We start from the raw sequence: 18,078 nt of genomic DNA, 5'->3' as shown, positions 1-18,078 counted from the left end.
AATCACTGCCCTTTAGACACAGGACATCAGAATAATGTCCAGTGTCACCATGATTGTTGCAGAGTATTGTTTGATGGATTTGACTTCCCTCAAGCAAATACTTGAGCTGACAATGTGCATCTGGGTGTGTCAATTTACAGCCAACTCCATTCTTGGAAGTAACCAAAGAGCTGAACTCCCAAACCTAAATCCCATGCGTTCATATTCCAAACAAGAGCAGTAGCTGTAGAAACAACAAATGCTTCATATTCAAATTCACTTGATGCTAACACTGGGTTATTTTATTTTCATCTAGACCTGCTTGGAGCCATCTAGATCCTAATGTTTGTTCATTATTTATTCTAATATTCATTATGAATTTCCTACTATGCTGAAGTTTTCAAATATAATTGCCAAAGACAAATATATATATATATATACATATATATATAATAGGCAGTTTTTAAGAGCTTTGTATTATTATTTTGTAGCAATGTAATTTAGGAAATTATATTCAAGCATCAATGTTTTAAAGCAGTACCACTTACTGGAGACCTGGAGGAGCTATTAAATCCTTTGCACACTTTGTAGCCTAGAATAAGCAATTAAGTTGAAGATGCCTTTATTCCCCCACATTCATGAGTTTCTGCACCTGGACCTGAAATATTCTCTAATTTTCTCTTTCCCAGGACCCAGGCCTGCCTACCTCCATAAATCTATCTTCATTTCTAATTATAAAAATGAGTGTTTCATAAAAGCTCAAAACATTCCAATAAGTGTGTGCTAATTCTCTGGTCAATGCTATAAAATAACTATAATTATTGTCCCCATTCACAGATGAAGGAATTTACATCTCTCAAGTTGAGGCAGTATAGAGATCACGTGGATAGTTACTGGCACCAAAGTACACTGCTGAGCCCACATCTTTTGTGGGTCTAATATGTGTTTCATCATGGATGGTTGACCCCCCCAGAAGCTCATCTATCAGACTCCCCTTGGCATGCCAGCCTTGTGTTCAAGCAAGATGTGGCCAGAGTACACAGGGGAATTCCAACCCTCCTATCAACCTCGCCACATCACCCCACCCCTCCTCCCTCTGATGGGCTTCGCCTTCTTTAAATTTCTATTTCCCCATTCCTGCATCACCATCCATACCTTCTCATTGCCTTGCTCTCTTTTCCCTTATAAGGAGATACTGGCCTCATTGGCCAGCTGGACTATTTCCCCTGCACAGCTACCCCTTTATAAACTTGTAACTGAGACAATAAAAGGTTCCATCTTCTGCTATGGTACCCTGAGGAGGTTTGTTGTATTGTCCACTGCCACGGTACACTGGGAAGACCCCTCAGCGAACTCATCCCAGCCACTACTGGCCCAAGATATCCCGCTCTCTGTCTAGGCTCTGGTGGTCAACAGGCCAGATGGTGAAGTGGGAGCTGGGCTGGCTCGTACCCCCAAGGACCCAACAATCTTTCAACACCTATTCTTTCTCCACTGTGTAAGTCTGAGTGCTTACAGTGTTTTCCCTCCTTGGGGTGGGGGGCTGGGGAGGAGAGAATTCCCCTATCCCTCTAGGTTCTTCTCAAACTGGATGAGCAAACAAATTAACATTAGACAGATTAATAGGAGGGAAAGAATAAGTTTAACTACATAAGTACAGAGAATTTAAATGGCTATAAATTCTGGAATAAATGAGTTAGAAGATTTACATCCCAAGTTAATAAATAGGATAGAGGCCTAGGGCATCAAGGAGAGGGAAGGGGAGTTTATGATAAGGAGAGGACAAAGCCAGATGTTCTAGGTGTTTACCCTACCATAGGATGGGTTTCTTAATAAATAGGTTATAAAGACCACCTTAAATCTAGGAAATCTTCATTGTTTTAGGTTATTAAGGTCATGACTACAGTTTCTCTTGAAGCCTATGGAGTTTTTTTTTTGCATTGTATGTGAGAGATACCAGGGTTATTGCTGGCACTATGAATCCACTGCTCCCAGTGGTCATTTTTTCTTTTTCTAACTTTTTTCCTATTGTATTATTTGATAGAACAGAAAGAAATTAAGAGGGAAGTGGGAGATAGAGAAAGATAAATACCTGTGGACCTACTCATGAAGTGCTTCTCCTGCAGTTGGGGAGTGGGGATCAAACCCAGGTCCCTACATTTGATAATATGTGCATTTCAACTGGGTGCACTATCATCCAGCCCTTGAAGCCGCTAGAATCTTTATTGACCTTAGTTCCACATGTAATGATAATACATAGTGGAAAAGGCCTACTCAGAACATTTTAGGGAGGCCCAATACTTTATTACCTCAGGCTGTCAAAAAAGTCATATTGTATTCTTCTGTTTTTCTATGCAAAAATGTGTCGTGAATTTTCCAAAAACCCAGTACTTGACCTTGTAGAAAACACACACATGATTATTTCTATGGCCCCAGTGTCTTAACATTGTCCTGGATGGATGCTTCATCAACACTTCATTTGAATAGAGACACAAAATAGCCAAAAGGCTCAAGAAAGACAAAGGGGACTGACTGAGTGTCACTTCCTAGACAAAAGCCTTGTAACTCTTAGGCCTGTGTGAGCCACTCCACACTTGAGGGGCCCTGTGGAAACACAAAAGACTTATGAAAAGGCAAGAGCAGTCCAACTGACTGATAAAAAGCCTTGTGTCATGTCCCTCTGACTTGGACCCCACTGAATACCAGTTCTTTATATAATGACCAGAACATAATAGATACAATGAAGTCGCCAAGAATCTGTACATTCAGCTCTACTTGGCTAAAGAAGGAAAAAAAGGGGGGGTGGAGAGGAGAAAAACTCTGATGTATCCATGACATGTTCCAGTGGGCTCAGATTTCTTCAAATTGAAGTTTGAAATGGAATCACAAGATCTATCAGTTCCAAGAATTTAGAAGTTAGCCAACAACAGGGCCTCTTCTCTGTCTCCAAACAACAACAAGAACCAAAAAGGGTGGAGAGGACTGGTGATTACTTGGGAGTTATTATGTGATCAGTAGAACTTAGTTGCTCCCTTACTGCTACTCCCCACCCCTGAGATGGGAGTTGGGTAGGCAAGGAGTAGTGTATTTGGAGGGGCAAATGTACGTAGGGGTAGGAAATAAGACCTTTGGGGTCATGGGACTGAGATTTGAAGCCTGTCTTTCTGTACTTAAATGATATGTTTTTGACCTACATTAAAATTACGGCTGCAACTTGGGCTCCTTGGTTGAAAAAGTAAAGAAATTAAAGCCATGGAATTGAAAATTAAGTAGTTTACCATGCCTAAGTATTGTGGAAATGAAAGTATTTTTGCCCATCATAAATGTGAGAACTTCCTATCTCTACTCTCACCCAATAGCACTAAACTCTCCCACCTGATATAGTCAGTCATATTGTATTGGGGGGAAGAGGAAGAACTGACACTTGTTTCCCCAACATTAACATTTAAAAAGTCCATCATGCATTATCTCAACAAATGATTGAGAGAGCGTGATTTTCAGGGATTTTTAAACTTTATTTGGGAAAATTGAGAATAGTCACGTTAGGCCAAGAGAGTAAGACGGGGGGGGGGGGGGGGGGGAGAGAGGTAGCTCTCTTACTCACATGTTGATGGGGCATTCACCTGATGGATAGTGAAAAAAAGGCAAAGAGAACATCCAAAAAGCAGCTTACTCACCTTGTGACCTAAGCAGAGAGAGACTCACGTAATGATCTAAGCAGAGAGAGCATGAGCGAGAAAGAAAGAAACCTCCTACTCTCATCTTGGCCAGAAGCCTATGTAAGTAGAGAGAGAAAGAGAGAAAGCAAGAGACGCCTTTGAGAGCTCCAACTCAGGTGGTGACCTGGGCAGAGAGGGAGTCACATCCACAAGTCTAGCTTTTAACATCCAAGCTCTGTATCTGCCTTTCCCAGCCACACCTCTCACCAACTCCCATTCTCTGGGTGGTACCTTCGAGTACCTCCTGCTCCTCAAGAGTATCCCACAGAAAGTTGCTTTATAAAGTACAAAATGCTCTTTTTATTTTAACCATATTCAACATAAAAAAAACCCTTAGCATACAGAGCTTAAAAATTCAGCATAGTAGTTAATAAAAAACAGAGATGTTGGTAGAGCCATTATGTACTGTGCTGCCCAGAGGAATCATAGATATCTCCAGGGAAGAGAAGAGTGATTGTTGCAACATTTCATGTACCAAGATTTACAACTATGCCTGGAGTTCCCTAAAAGCCAACACTCAAACTTACAGAGACAACATTGGCAAAGCTTGTTCTCCATGGCACTGGAGGAAGCTTCAGTGCTATGGTGTCTCTGCTCTCTCTTTCTCTCTCTTTGTCTTGCCTCTAGGGTTATACCTGGGGCTTAGTGCTAGCACTACAAATCCATTACTCCAAGAGGCCATTTGTTTTATATATATATAATTTGATAGGACAGACAGAAATTGAAAGGATAGGGGGAGACAGAGAGGGAGAGAGAAGGATCAAGTATTGACACATGCAGAATTGCTTCGCCACTCATAAAGCCTCCCCTGTTGCAGGTGGGGAGCAGCGGCTGAAACTCAGGTCTTTGTGCAAGTCCTTGTACATGGTATTATGTGCACCTAACTGGGTGTGCAACCGCTCAGCACCCCTGCTCCTTTTCTCTGGTTCCATCCTCCATCCACCTCAGCTTTGAATCTGGGATGTTTAGCCTGGAGTAGTCAAGCCCCAGCTACAACAAAAACAGCAGAATCTGTGGAACAAACTTACAGAGGTATAAATATACTCAGTATTGCCTTGGGAGATAGCATAATGTTTATGCAAAAAGACGTCCATGCCTGAGGCACCAGAGGTCCCAGGTTCAATTTCCAGCATCACTCCAGCATCACATAACCAGACTCTAGAACAATGAACCCACCTTCTCTGACCCATCTTGGATGGAGCTAGAAGGAATTATGTTAAGTGTGCTAAGTCAGAAAGATAAAGGCGAGTATGGGATGATCCCACTCATAAACAGAAGTTGAGGAAGAATAACAGAAAGGGAAACTCAAAGTAGGATCTGACTAAATTTGTAGTAGGGCACCAAGGTAAAAACCCTGGGTTGAGGGTGAGGGTGAATGTTCAGCTTCATGGGTCAGGGGGCAGGGGGAGGAGAGATGAGATAGGACACAGTCTTTTGGTGGTAGGAATGGTGTTTATGTACACTCCTATTAATTTGTAATCATATAATATTTAAGTAATATGAGAGGGGCAACATTTTATTTGGAGAAATTGAAACTCATGAGCTCACAATTATTTGCTAATTAACTGTTCAATACTACACCTTAGTGTAGTATTAGAAATTCCTATCACCCGCCCAAGCTGGTTTCCGCCCAGGAAGATCTACCTGCGAACAAGCCCTGGCCGTCTCAACTTACATTGAAAATGGATTCCAGAAGAATTTAAAGACGGGTGCTGTCTTTGTTGATCTCACAGCAGCCTATGACACTGTCTGGCACCGTGGTCTCCTAGTCAAGATCTCAAGATGCCTGCCTCCATGGGTGGCCAACACTATATCGTTTCTTCTCCAAAACAGAAGATTCCGGGTGCATCTGGGTAACAAGTCTAGCAGATGGAGACTTGTCTCAAGTGGCCTCCCCCAGGGCTCTGTTCTGGCTCCTACGCTATTTAATATTTACATCAATGACCTCCCAGAAACTTCTTCAAGGAAGTTCATCTATGCCGATGACATCTGCTGTGCAACCCAGGCATCCCAGTTCGACATCCTCGAGGAAACACTCACGAAAGACATGTCTCTGACAACTGATTACTGTAAAAAATGGCAACTAATCCCTAGCACTGCAAAAACGGTTTCTTCTGTTTTCCATCTACACCATGCCTCGGCTTCGCGTGAGCTTAATGTGCAGCTTGGTGATACGAGAATCCGGCATGAAGCCCAGCCAGTCTATCTTGGCGTTACTCTCGATCGCACTCTGTCATTTCACGAACATCTCATAAAAACTGCAGCAAAGGTGGGCGCGAGGAAAAACATCATTGCAAGATTGGCCAGCTCCTCATGGGGCGCGAGCGCTTCCACACTACGATCATCATCTCTGGCATTATGCTATTCCACTGCAGAATACTGTGCCCCAGTATGGTTCCGTAGCCCCCATGTCCACTTGGTCGATTCCAAATTATATTCCTCCATGAGGATAATTTCTGGAACCATCCGTTCCACCCCAGTTCCATGGCTGCCAGTTCTTAGCAACATCGCCCCGCCAGATATTCGTCGGGATGCGGCATCATCTAAGTTCATTTCCCACGTCTACGCTCGACTGGACCTGCCAATATACGCGGATATCTTCGCCCACCCTGTCCAACGCTTGACCTCTAGTCACCCAATCTGGTCCCCTACGCCTACACTGAACTTCTCTGTTCCAGACTCTTGGAAACAGAGTTGGCAGTCAGCTGAGGTAAAGAACAAACACCTCATCACAGACCCCTGCAAGCGTCAACCCGGCTTTGACCTAGCACGTTATGATTGGGCCCTCCTCAGTCGCTATCGAACAGGCCATGGCCGGTGTGCCGCTATGTTCCATCGCTGGAGAGCCAGAGACGACCCAAACTGCCCCTGCGGCTACAGACAGACTATGACCCACATGGTCGACGACTGCCACCTCTCCAGATTCAAAGGAGGTCTCGAAACTTTACATCAGGCTCAACCTGACGCTGTTGACTGGCTACGAAAGAAGGGCAAATGCTAGAAGAAGAAGAGGGGGGGGGAAACCTGATTGAATGTCTCAAACTTTTAAAAGCACAAACTGAGTCTTTTCAATACATAGGTTGAGTCTTTGATATGTTGACTCTCTTAAAAGCTTAGTCCAAGGAGAACAGAAGCAACTGGTGGTATAGCTATATACAAATAATGTCAAAGGACATAAAATATGGTGATGTTGTGTATGATGCAGCAAATCCTAACAAAGGGATTTTTCAAAGTTAACCCAATTGCCAAACAATGTGATTATAGCAATAACTAGCTATTGTCTTCTTAAACCCTAAGACAGTAGGAAACTCCCGCTTCTACTATAGAGCCTATACTTCCCCAGTCCTGGAACCTCTGGGGTGGGGCTCACATTCCTACATGCTCCTCTCAAGTCATGCCAAATGATATTGCATCCACCGATCCCAACCTAATCAATGCAATGAGTACTACCGCAGCATGCTTCACTTCAGACTGTCCAGAGACATCAGGGATGGAATGCCAAACCTTCACCCTCAGTACTCAGGTGAGACCTTTGCTTTCATGGTATTCTCTAATTCCATTCCAGGAGGTTCACATCCTAACAAAGTCCCAAAACCTAGATATAAAACCAGGTCCCATGAGATAGAACATATGTTCACATGTATCCATAAATTAGGGCAAAATATATACCTGAAAGCAAAAATACACAATAGTCTGTAGTGAGTCAGTACCAAGTTTATAATGAAATAGTGTCTGCTTAGACTTAGACTTAGATACCTTCCTCACCTACTTCCTATTACAATTCTCTCACTCACCCCAAAGCTAACCTTATCAAAGTAAGGACTGCAAAAGCTGAATAAGGGCAAGAGACTGGCATACTTTAAGGATGACTCTTTAGTCACTATCAGGCCACCCTGTCATCTGTGACCCTAGTCGGGGCGTCCTGAGATTCCCAAACAGACATGATGGGAATAGACCTCGAATAAATCCCTTTCTCCATTGTTACCAGTCATTTTTATCAGTAACAACAAAATAGACCCCTTTGTGGGCCCCCATAGGACCTTGCCCTCAACCTGGATAAAAAATGATAGAGAATGTTCCATCCTTCAAAGGGAGGATGGACAACATACTCTATGCTATACCTGAGAAAGATAGGTCGATATTGGGGCAGCACAGAATGTTCCTACTCATGACCACAGAATGTGAGTTCAGATCTACAGGGATGCAGAGGTCATATAGGCTCCTAAGCTAATTATGGGCCCCAGATCACATCAAATCGATGGGGTTTACAATCAATAATATTTATACCCCTTTCCCATATTAGGGAGCTACTCTCTTCCCTGATCCAGCTTTCTGGTCCTTTTTCCAGCCATGACATCATCTCCCCAGACAATAACTTGGATCCATCTGCATATCAGATTTCAGGCTCAGTGGCAAAAAGAAAAAGGAAAAAAAGAAAGTAGTATAGCCACAGGCCCTTTGGAATTTAATTAAAATATGCCTACTAGCTATCAACAAAATGGAGCCCCCCCCCCCAACTCTTCATCTGCACTATTCCAACCTTTAGGTCCATGATTGGTCAACAGTTTGTTTGGCTTTGATGTTAACTCTCTTTCAGCCACCAGGTTCCAGATGCTAGCCTGATGCCAGCCTGACTTCCCTGGACAGACAACCCACCATTGTGTCCTGGAGCTCTGCTTCCCCAGAGCCCTTCCCCACTAGGGAAAGAGAGAGACAGGCTGAGAGTATGGATTGACCTGTCAATGCATATGTTCAGCAGAGAAGCAATTACAGAAGCCAGATCTTCCACCTTCTGCATCCCACAATGACCTTGGGTCCATACTCCCAGTGGGTTAAAGAATAGGAAAGCTATCAGGGAAGGGGATGGGTTACAGAATTCTGGTGGTGGGAAATGTGCAAAGCTGTACCCCTCTTACACTATGGTTTTGTCACTGTTTCCTTTTTATAAATAAAAATAAAAAAAACAGAGTTTAGCAGAACTCTGATACAAAAAGAAAGGGAAAAAGACGGAAAGGAAGGAAGGAAGGAAGGAAGGAAGGAAGGAAGGAAGGAAGGAAGGAAAGAAGGAAAGAAGGAAAAAAGGAGAAAAAAGAAAGAGAAAATGACCACAGAAAAAAATTCCAGGGGTCAGGCAGTAGCCCAGTGGGTTAAGGGCACATGTCGCAAAGCACAAGGACTGGCTTAAGGATCCCAGTTCGAGCCCCCAGCTCTCCACCTTTAGAGGGGTTGCTTCACAAGCAGTGAAGCAGGTCTTTAGGCATTTATCTTTCTCTCCCTTGTTTTCTCTCCCCTCCTATCTTGATTTCTCTCTGTCCTATCCAACAGCAACAACTATAATAACAACAGCATCAATAAAAACAAGAGCAACAGAAGGGGAAAAAAAAATTTCCTGCAGGTGAACACTACTTGTTGAGGTCCAGACTTCTCAGGACCAGAACATTGTAAAGCAACATGAAAAACCTGTCTTATGCAATTGCCAATTATATTCCTGTTGATATTCAATTCTCTGTGTAGTTAAATAGAAATCCAGGTGGTGGTAATAAACTTGTCTATTGAGTGGAGCCCTGCACATCAAAGAAGCATTATTTAGACCACAAGTTTCTCTAAATGGAAGCCCTTTTATAAATATAAGTTGTGGCAGTCTGAGACTCTTCTTTCCTAACTGAGAGGAACTTTATGAGTTGTCATCAAGGTAAGTCCTGAATATTTTCTCCGTAATTCTTTAAACTCAATTTTCTTTATCTGGTGATTAATTAACTTGTTTCCTCCAAAATAATCTTATTTTGTCAGTGGCCCCTCTATGGTTCATATAGAGGAAGAAAAATAATTTGCCTTCACCCTGCTGTTTTTGTCTGAGACTCTTTATCCCCCCTCTAAAAGATGGAAGATTAACAGGAGGGGGAAAAAAGTAGTGGAATAATGTCTGACTCCTGTGTACATGAATAATACCCAGAAAAATTGAATACCACCAATACCACCAATGTGTCCTGGAGCTCAGCTTCCCCAGAGACCCATCCTACTAGGGAAAGAGAGAGGCAGACTGGGAGTATGGACCGACCAGTCAACGCCCATGTTCAGCGAGGAAGCAATTACAGAAGCCAGACCTTCTACCTTCTGCAACCCTCAATGACCCTGGGTCCATGCTCCCAGAGAGATAGAGAATGGGAAAGCTATCAGGGGAGGGGGTGGGTTATGGAGATTGGGTGGCGGGAATTGTGTGGAGTTGTACCCCTCCTACCCTATGGTTTTGTTAATTAATCCTTTCTTTAATAAAAAAAAAAAAGAAAGAAAAATTGAATAATCTCTAAAATGATCCAAGTCACAATCTTAAAACCTTTATTCAAAGAGGAGGGGGGAAATACTGTTTGGGGGAATTGAACTGGGGCAGGGAGACCGAATATTGGAGTTTTATGGCAAAACATAGAAAAAGAGGGATATGGTTGTTAAGGAGATTCAACTCCTAGCCATTTATACACAGTGTAAAGAGTCTTTACAGAGTGAAACATTTTCTCTTTTAATTTTTTTGGGGGTGGGGTGTTAATGGTTTACAGTAGATACAGTTATTGGTACATGTGTAACGTTTCTTGGTTTTCTGCAAAACATTCTCACTCACACTTTTCTATGTGCTGTTTTGGAGAGGGAGAGATTATCCCTATAAATGTAATTGTCTTATAAGAGAGTAACTTCTCCATGGTTTTCATAGATTCTCCTGTGTCTGCCAGTCCCTCTAAAATAGTAAGTCCCAAATAATCAGTATGCCAAAAAGAGTTATTACTTGAGTTGGCATATTTTGTGTCTCTTCATTGTCTTTTCATAACATAATTGGACTTTCTAACAGAAGTATACCCAGATGATTCTAAAAAGAACCTGAGTAATCCACATAAATTTAAATCAACCCTCACCTCCACCCCTACACACACACACACACACACACAAGATTATTATGCAAAACCAGGGATCCAAGTAAACAAACCACTAGGTCATTTTTGGTATATTAACTCCCTGCTGCTGTTTTGCAGAGTAGATTTACAACATCCCCCCTTCTTCCCACAAGATTATTATGTAAAACTGGGATCCAAGTAAGCAAACCACTAGGTCCATTTTGGTGTACTAAGCCCTTGCTGCTCCTTTGCAGAGTAGATTTGCAACTCTCATACTGAAAAGCTGAAAAGTATGCAAAGCTGCTTGGAACTAACAAGAAAATTGCCATCCGAGACACACCTACCTTAAACATTCATGTAAAGAACAGCTTGTACTCCTCACGCTCCAGACACATGAACTTCAGAAACTATTTTAGTCTCATTTAGTCAACTAATTAAACAATTTTAGTTCCCGTTTTTTCTTTGTTTATCTGTAACTATCAATCTCCATGCCGAGCCCACCCAGGATGGAATTTCAAGAGGGCTATAATCTCTCAATTTTGATCGATTATGAGATCCAGAATGGAAAGGGGCTTAAAAATCAGCTCTTTCAGTTTTGATACAAAGAACTTCCCATGGGACTAAGGATTGACCAACCAACACCCATTTACAACAGAGAAACAGTTACTGAGGCCAGAACTCCCACTTTCTGCATCTCAAAAAGAATTTTGGTCCAGACTCACAGCAGGGGAGAAATGTTAGAAGGAAGATGAGTAGAGGGCTTTGAACTCCGACTCCATCAGGGACCAGAGAGAGAAGAGGAAAAAAGGAAGGACATTTAGATGTAGTAATAGGTTTGTGTGTGACTTGCAAAAGAAGAGAAGATGCGACCGTAGGGAAAAAAAAATGGTCACATATATACAAATATAGACAGATGGTTGTAGATACAATAGTTAACCCACATCTGCAACTTTAGAATTGCTGTAGCTTACGATAGAGGGAATGGGGATATAGAGCTATGGTGGTGGGAATGGTGTGGAGTACAGAGTTGTACCTCTGTTATGTTATAATTTTATAAATCAATATTAAATCACTAATAAAATTTTTAAAAGTAGAGGGAGGAGGAGAAGGAGAAGGAAGAGGGGAAGGAGAAGGAGGAGGAGGAGAAGGAGAAAGAGGAGGAAGAGGAACAGAAGGAGAAGAAGAAGGAGAAGGAGATGGGCTTCCCAAGCACAGGCATACTCTAGACTAATTCAGCCCAGCATCCACCATGACTTCCCTATGAAATCAGACCCACAACTCTTCCAAGGGCTCTACAACAAGGTGAAAGTGGAATCAGTTCTTTTAAAGCCCCCTCTGTTCCCAGGGCAATTAAAGCCCCCTCTGTTCCTGACTTTGTAAGAGATGCTGACCTGTGATTAAAGGTCTGTCCTTGTTTAAGGATAATAATTATCACAGATTACAAGTTGACATTGCTGGCATGTTCCTTAACTAAAATGAGAAGCTCCAAAGACTAGTTCTATATTCTTTTGCTTTTGAATCCCAGTGAAACAACAAATTGAAATGATAGTGATTATGTCAGGAGAAACACAAGGTCCCACCAGACTCCAGGAGAGGAGCCCTTTTGTTGAGCAGAGAAAAACATAGAAAGATACAACTGAGAGCAGCTGAGAACTTTTTGTAAAGAAAAGGACATAGACAAGTCCAGAGGGAAAGATCTTGGAGGGGAAATAAGGTGAAGCCAGCAAGATGGAGAGGCCTTTGGAAGGATTTGAAGAGAAGGAACACTTTGGCCTTAGACAGCAAACATAATGACCAGAAACAGAAAAAAAAATGGACTTCCTGAATTGTGAACCTATATTTGAGACATTAGTATACCTGTAAAAGGAATGTGTCACTCTTTAAGCTGCTGATGGATGAACAGACTGTACTAAGGGCTGGGGTCACATTTAGGTTATATCAATAGTTCCCTTTTCCTCAGGGATGTTTTGAAATGGCACATGGGTAAATCATCATCTTTATTTATTTATTGGAGAAAGAAATCCAGAAATCAAGAGGGAAGGGGGTGATAGAGAAGGGAAAGAGAGACACCTAACACATTGCTTTACTCACAAAGTATTCCCCTTGCAGGTGGGGACTGGGGGCTTGAACTCAAGTCCTTGCATAGTGCAACATGTGTGCTCAACCAGGTGTGCCACCACCTGGCCCCTGGATCAATTTCTATTTTTTAAATTTATTTATTGGGGGATTAAAGTTTTACATTCGACAGTAAATACAATAGTTTGTACATGCATAACATTTCCCAGTTTTCCATATAACAATACAATCCCCATGAGGTCCTCTGTCATCTTTCTTGGACCTGTATTCTCCCCATCCACCCACCCACCCACCCCAGAGTCTTTTATTTTGATGCAATAAGCCAACTCCAGTTCAGTTTCTACTTACATTTTTTCTTCTGATCTTGTTTTTCAACTTCTGCCTGAGAGTGAGATCATCCCATATTCATCCTTCTGTTTTCTGACTTATTACACTTAACATGAATTCTTCAAGCTCCATCCAAGATCAGCTGAAAATGGTGAAGGCACCATTTTTAATAGCTGAGTAGTAGTCCATTTTGTGTGTGTGTGTGTATATATATCACAATTTGCTCAGCCACTCATCTGTTGTTGGACATCTGGGTTGCTTCCAGGTTTTGGCTATTACAAATTGTGTTGCTAAGAACATATGTGTACACATATCTTTTTGGATGGGTGTGTTGGGTTCCTTAGGTTACATCCCCAGGAGAGAAATTGCAGGATCATAGGGTAGGTCTGTTTCTAGCCTTCTGAGAGTTCTCCAGACTGTTCTCCACAGAGATTGGACCAATTGACATTCCCACCAGCAGTGCAGGAGGGTTCCTTTGACCCCACAACCTTTCCAGCATTTGCTGCTGCTACCTTTTCTGATGTATCACATGCTCACAGGAGTGAAGTTGCATCTCATTGATGTCTTTATTTGCATTTCTCTGATAGTCTAAGACTTGGAGCATTTTTTCATGTGTTTCTCAGCCTTTTGGATCTCTTCTGTGGTAAATATTCTGTCCATGTCCTCTCCCCATTTTTGGATGGGGTTATTTGTTTTCTTGTTGTTGAGTTTGTCAAGCTCTTTATATATTTTGGTTATTAGCCTCTTGTCTGATGTATGGCATGTAAAGATCTCCCATTCTTTGAGGGGTCTCTTGGTTTGGGTAGTGGTTTCTTTTGCTGTGCAGAAGTTTTTTTAATTTGATGTAGCTCCCATAGGTTTATACTTGCCGTAGTCTTCTTTGTAATTGGATTAGTTTCACTGAAGATGTCTTTAAAATTTATGTGGAAAAGAGTTCGGCCAATATTTTCCTCTAAGTATCTGATAGTTTCTGGTCTAACATCCAAGTCCTTGCCTTGGATCAATTTCTTTCTGGAGATTCTCAGCCTAGGACTTCTTTAACTTCATGAAGCCATTTACTGAACATTTTTCCCCCAGAGCAAACACTATGAATCCACTTTTCCCATGACCATGTTTTCCTTTTTATTTTATTTTATTTTATTTGCTATGGCAGAGAGAAATTGAGAGAGAAGGGAGAGAGAGAGAGGGAGAGGGAAATAACCAATGTTCTAGTGCATGACGATGTGCATGCTCAACTAGACAGGACACCACTGGGCCCACATTCTTTTCTATTTTGATAACACATTTTATTCTTTTGGTAGAGTCACAAGAAGTTCGGAGGCATGAGATAAGATAGGCCTGCTGCTGGCTGGAGAAGTAGTAACACAGAGGTCTGTGTAACTGATTTTCATGTCTCAGGCACCTGAGGACCCAGGTTCAAGTTTAGTCCCTGGCACCATCATTACATAAGCAGGTGCTGGGCTGGGGTGACACAGAATAAGTATACAAACTAACCTGAGACTCTAAGCTACCAGACTCAATCCCCACCACCACCAAAAACCAGAACTAAATAGTGCTCTGGTACAAAATAATTAAGCAAGCGTGTGCTAAGTGCTCATTAAAATAGAGCAAAGGTGGGCGCGAGGAAAAACATCATTGCAAGACTGGCCAGCTCCTCATGGGGCGCGAGCGCTTCCACACTACGATCATCATCTCTGGCATTATGCTATTCCACTGCAGAGTACTGTGCCCCAGTATGGTTCCGTAGCCCCCATGTCCACTTGGTCGATTCCAAATTATATTCCTCCATGAGGATAATTTCTGGAACCATCCGTTCCACCCCGGTTCCATGGCTGCCAGTTCTTAGCAGCATCGCCCGCCAGATATTCGTCGGGATGCGGCATCATCTAAGTTCATTTCCCACGTCTACGCTCGACCGGACCTGCCAATATACATGGATATCTTCGCCCACCCTGTCCAACACTTGACGTCTCGTCACCCAATCTGGTCCCTTATGCCTACACTGAACTTCTCTGTTCCAGTCTCTTGGAAACAGAGCTGGCAGTCAGCTGAGGTAAAGAACAAACACCTCATCACAGACCCCTGCCAGCGTCAACCCGGCTTTGACCTAGCACGTTATGATTGGGCTCTCCTCAATCGCTATCGAACAGGCCATGGCCGGTGCGCCGCTATGTTCCATCGCTGGGGAGCCAGAGACGACCCGAACTGCCCCTGCGGCTACAGACAGACTATGACCCACATGGTCAACGACTGCCACCTCTCCAGATTCAAAGGAGGTCTCGAAACTTTACATCAGGCTCAACCTGACGCTGTTGACTGGCTACGGAAGAAGGGCAAATGCTAGAAGAAGAAGAAGAAGAGAGAAAGAAGAAGAAAGGAAAGAAGAGAACAAAGAAAGCAAGATCTACTGCTTCCCTCAACTCACTTTTCCAAGAATGACTTGACTCTAATTCAACTATACTTGTCATGACTACATACACATCTAAACCCAGGCTTTTGTGCTCCAAATTTTTAGATGCTTATGTTTTCATATGTTTGAACAAAAGTTACAGAAACTTACCCAGGTTCCAAGACCAAGGTTCAAAGATGTGTTTTGGGTTCTTGCCACCATAGTGACATATTTCTCAGTGTGGCTCACAGACCAAGAACACCAGCGCCGTCAGACACCTTGTTAGAAATGCAGAATCAAATTCCCCCTACATCTTCAGAAACAAAATTTACATTTAACTAGATCTCTGGTGATTTTTTTCTCCCCTGTCTTTTTCACTTCCCTGCTTCAGGCCAACATTTTCAGATGTAAAGGAAGAGACAAAGGCTGAGAGAGAGGAGAATACATCACAGCACCAGTGTCCCTCCAGTGCAGTGGGGGCTAGATTTACCTGGGTTTCATGTAAGACAAAGGTATGTTCCCAGGTGAGCTATCTCACTGACTTAATTCTTTATATTGTCTAAAGATTTATTTTACTTACTACATATGTGTGAGAGAGTTTCACATGAGGCAGAAGGAAGAAGAAAGAGGAAGGAGCCACAGTATAGGCAGTGCAGGAGTGGAACCAGAAACTTCAGGTATGCAAGTTTAATGCTGTTATTTTCCCCACATACTCACTGGTGATTTTTATGTGTGGGGGACTTATTCCAAATGGTGAACATTCATTTCCTGCTGTGGCATTGTTGTGGATACAACATAGCTAAGAAATGTTCTGTATGAAACTTGACAATTCCATGCCATCAGGATACCACATGAAATAAAGTAAGTTTTTATGGCTGGGAGGCATAATGATTATGCAAAAGGAGTTTCATGCCAGAGGTTCTGAGGTCCCATGTTCAATTCCCAGCACCACCATAAGCCAGAGCTGAGCAGTGTTCTGCTATCTTTCTCTCTCTCTCTCTCTCTATATATATATATACATATATATGTATATATATATGTATATGAAATAAAGTATATATTTTTCAAAAGTAAGTTAAAAAGCAATACTATAGAATAATTATTTTTAAAAATAACTTTTCTTATATTTCTTTTGTTTTGTTTTTTTACATTTTATTTATAAAAAGGAAACACTGACAAAACCATAGGATAAGAAGGGTACAACTCCACACAATTCCCACCACCAGATCATATCCCAACCCCTCTCTTGATAGCTTGCCTATTCTTTAGCTCTCTGGGAGTATGGAACCAAGGTCATTGTGGGATGTAGAAGGTGGAAGGTCTGGCTTCTGTAATTGCTTCCCTGCTGAACATGGGCATTGACAGGGAGCTGGGCACACCCAATTAAGCACACATAGTACTAAGCACAAGGATCTGGGTTCAAGCCCCCTGCTTTCCACCTGCAGGAGGGATGCTTCACAAGCAGTGAAACAGATCTGCAGTTATCTCTTTTTCTCTCTTCCACTCTATTCCCCCCTTCCTCTCTCAATTTCTCTCTTTCCTATCCAAAAAAATGTCTGCCAAGAGTAGTAGATTTCTAGTGCCAGCACCAAGCCCCCAGCAATACTCCTGGAGACAAAATAATAATAATAATAATTTTAGGCAAATAGGCATGTATATCCATGCAGCAAATAAACATAATAAGGGTATAACAGAAAATGCCCTCTGAGTTTATGAGGCAGTGGGAAATGTGTCTCTCATTTCTGACTTTTCTTTAAGAAGCGTATATACATTTTAAGTTCGTTTTTTAGTCATCTCTGTCAAATCTGTCCAGCTAGGAGATAAGACTGGTGTACAGAAAAGCCATACCTTGGCGTTAAAACAAACAAACAAAAAATGCTAGAATGTCAATACTAATGTTTTCTGGGGTGGCCACCAAACATAAAGGACTTCCAACAGTCTAATATATCATCCTCCTGCAGTCACTCAACTTCCTGCCAAGAGAGGGCTCATTTTTCTGGTCCTTAGGGGGCAGCCCTGTGTAGGTTCATAACAGCCTGCTCTTTTTCCCCACAGTGTGAATAATCAGGCATCTTGTTAGCCGTAACTTATCTATAATCTGAAAGATTCTGGGCACTATAACAACAACAACAACAAATAGTATAGACACAAAGAGATAATATTTTATAAACTTGGGCAAAATCCCCAAAAGAAACAGAAAAGACACAGAACACAAACCACCCACGTTGCTCAGTCATAGCACCAAACAAATCTCTAGCAACAGGGATATCTTGTGTTTGTGGAGCTGCTGGGAGAGGTGGGAAGCACAGACACAACCAAAGTACTAGATAGTTCTGAATGCTCAGGATAGATTTCAGATCTGTCTCCTCCTACCTATTTAAATTTGGGCAAGTTGTTTAGCACTATATTCCTGTACTTCACCCCACTATCAACTTCCTAGTCCTCAGGCTTAAGGATTTCCTGAGTGCCCTGGTAATTGTGAAATAATCAACAGTAGAGATGGTCCCTGAAAGTTAGTGAAGTGTATAAATGTGATGCAAAGATTGTGCTAGCCTAAGGAAAAGCATATTATAGTGTGTCTTTCAGTTCTCTATGACAAGACCTGTTCACCATTCACATTAATCCTGTGAGTTTTCCATCTATCAAACAATTGTGGTATGCCAGCTAGTGTCCTACAATTCAATTCAATTAAGTTCTAACACTATTT

The sequence above is a fragment of the Erinaceus europaeus genome, chromosome 2 (genome assembly GCF_950295315.1).
Source record: "Erinaceus europaeus chromosome 2, mEriEur2.1, whole genome shotgun sequence".
Taxonomy (NCBI): domain Eukaryota; kingdom Metazoa; phylum Chordata; class Mammalia; order Eulipotyphla; family Erinaceidae; genus Erinaceus; species Erinaceus europaeus.
This window is presented reverse-complemented; position numbering follows the sequence as displayed.